Genomic DNA, 2959 nt, shown 5'->3' with positions numbered 1-2959 from the left:
ATTTAGCCTTCCTGTACACTTAGCTTAGTTACTGTACAATTAGTTATCATATTCACTGTTAGCTAGATTCTTTGTGCCTTGGTTTAGTAATATCATGTTTTAGTAGTTTAGTTATCCTGTACCTTTGTTAGCATTGTCATGTTTTAGTAGTTTAGATGTCCTGTACCTTTGTCATGTTTTAGCTTAGTTATCTTGTCATGTTCTGTAACTCTGTCTGTAATTTTGTTCTTGTGTTGTAAAGCACTTTGAGTCGCCTCGTGCTGAAAAGTGCTATATAAATAAATGTACCTACCTACCTACCTCAAAGTTTTAACTTTTTCAATTTAATCTGACTCTCCTGTTCAAGTTTTATGCTGATTCAACACCTCATGTCAATATTTTGGTACCAAATTTAAACATTCAGTAATTTTCATAGCCTACTATAACTTGTAATATATTTGTTTGGTCAAAGAATGTCACATAAATGGTGCAAAACTTAATTCAGTTGTGTGTGTGTGTGTTCTAATATAATTACGAAATTACTCTGAAGCGAACAACTCATGGTTTAGGGTAACTTAACTTTTTGAGACTGATAAACATAAATCCTAGATTTATATAATATTTCCCCCTGTCCCTGTCATGATGAAGCTTAGAGGCTCATAGGCAGGCACAATTACAGACAGAGGAATGTTCAAAAGGTTTATTATTTAACAAGGGACTGGGGCGAGTGGTTGGGTTCGGGGTCTGGTTCCGCACTAGGAGGTAAGAGCAGAAGATTAATATTCAGCAGGGCCAAGTAAAAAGAGCAGAGTAAATGTTTCCACTGAATGCGGTGGTTTACGGTTCAGAAGGAGTCAGTCAGTGCAGGGCTGTGTCCTGGTAGGTAGCGACAGGGAAGCGTTGGAGGGTGGACAGGCAGACAATTGGTTGGTAAGGCGACTAACCCTAACCCGGAGACGACTAGGAGTTGACTGGAGGTCTGGGGAACGACCGGCAATGAGGAACTGAGAGGAGAAAACAAGTCAAAGGGTTAATGCTGCCAAGAATCAAATAGAGCTCAGAGAGTGCTTGAGAAAGCCTGATTACCACTGAACGTGAGTAACGGAACCTGCTCCTCCTTTAAACTCCTGCTGATTACCTCCTGATGAGGAACAGCTGGGAACCAGACCTGCCTGTCGCACCCTGCACACACACAGCTCTGCACTGAACCTTTGAGGATATGACAGTCCTAGGGTGGTGTACCGTGTTAAAATCTTATGAACTGTTAACGATTCATATTGCCTCTATCATGTTGCATGGACCCTCCTACACTATGTATTACTGTACATACACATTCAGTCAGAATATAAAAGAAAACATTTGTGATGAAACAGATCACACATATGTAAACAAACATATCAGGGCATTAGTTGCTTATAAGACTGTCTTGCTCGGGGGCTGGACATTTATGGGAGTGGTCATTGTATCCACCCCCTGCCCCACCTCCCTGGTGGCCCCACTGTTGGTTTCAGCTTTATTAAAACTAGTGAACCTCTCTCCATTTTTATTTCCTTCAAATCACACACACCAGCATGGCCACCTCCAACTGGTAGCCCCTCAGGCTGGTTTTGATCAATACTTTTATTATTTTAACTCTTAAATATTCGTTTTGAAATGAGCTGAACAGTGGAGTGAGTGGTAAAGTGGGCCGTTTCTTCCTCAGCATTCTGAATGTTGTTCCACCCCTCTTTCACTGAAGTGTTTCCATTCATTATGTGCAGTGACATTGTTTGTGTGAAGCACACTGGCGTTCAGCCAACAGCTTTTGCGAGACCAGCCCTGCTACTTAATTGACATCGTAAAGTAACTTTGTTTTGGCACAAAAGCTCTTATGTGGGCTTTGTCACTATTAGATTGACCAGAAAGGCCAGTGAACCTGATAAAAAGGGATTAGGAGGAGTGTGTTGCTTGGAAAGTTTATCAAGTGTGCCACAGCAGCTTGTGGTAGAGTTAGTAAAGGCCTGACTAGTCTAGCATTGGTTAGGCAGAAGGACAAACCAGTAATTAATGGAATGCTGAAAGGTTATGCTTAAAACCCACTTTCACAACAAGAGCTCTGGAACATTGTGCAAACAGCTCCTAATCAGCAGCAAACAGTACAGGAACCTGCTGCTCCCACCTACAGTTCAGCAGAGCCTTTGGAAACAGTTGGGTGTACCTTCACTATGTGAAGCTACCCACTGTGAAGGTTTAGTTGACAGAGCTGGACATGTGCTTCTGTCCACACCAAAAAGAAATACATGTCGTTTTTAGATGCTTTTTGTTAGCCTGTTAGTTTTTAGCTTTACATAGAGATTTACTTCAGGACTGTACAAACCGGATTCCAAAAAAGTTGGGACAATAAAAAAAAGTGAATAAAAACTGAATGCAATGATGTGGAGGTGCCAACATCTAATATTTTATTCAGAATAGAACACAAATCACAGATCAAGAGTTTAAACTGAGAGAATGTATCATTTTAAGGGAAAAATATGTTTCAAAATTTTATGGCGTCCACAAATCCCAAAAAAGTTGGGACAAGGCCATTTTTACCACTGTGTGGCATCCCCTCTCTTCTTCTTACAACACTCAACAGACGTCTGGGGATAGAGGAGACCAGTTTCACAATTTAGAAATAGGAATGCTCTCCCATTCATGTCTAATACAGGCCTCTAACATGTTGTTCTAGAACCTGAACATAGGTCTCTGCATTAATGGTGCCTTTCCAGACATGCAAGCTGCCCATGCCACAAGCACTCCTGCAACCCCATACCATCAGTGATGCAGGCTTCTGAACGGAGCGTTGATAACAACTTGGGTTATCATTGTCCTCTCTGGTCCGGATGGCATGGCGTCCCACTGTCAAATTGTGACTGGTCCTGGGCTGCTGGCGGTGGGATCGCCGTTCTAAGCTGGCTCAGGTTCCCCCGAGCGGCCGGCACTGGTGGGGGGGGGGGGGGGG

The 2959-nt window shown here is 42.5% G+C and overlaps 1 long non-coding RNA gene across 1 annotated transcript in view; it reads left to right on the top strand.

Moving 5' to 3' along the window:
* The window catches only part of LOC119616712, a 42471-nt gene that overhangs the window by 34725 nt on the left and 4787 nt on the right, over nt 1-2959 (top strand). The window lies entirely within an intron of this gene.

Source organism: Kryptolebias marmoratus, linkage group LG23 (genome assembly GCF_001649575.2).
Source record: "Kryptolebias marmoratus isolate JLee-2015 linkage group LG23, ASM164957v2, whole genome shotgun sequence".
Lineage (NCBI taxonomy): Eukaryota > Metazoa > Chordata > Actinopteri > Cyprinodontiformes > Rivulidae > Kryptolebias > Kryptolebias marmoratus.
This window is presented reverse-complemented; position numbering and strand designations above follow the sequence as displayed.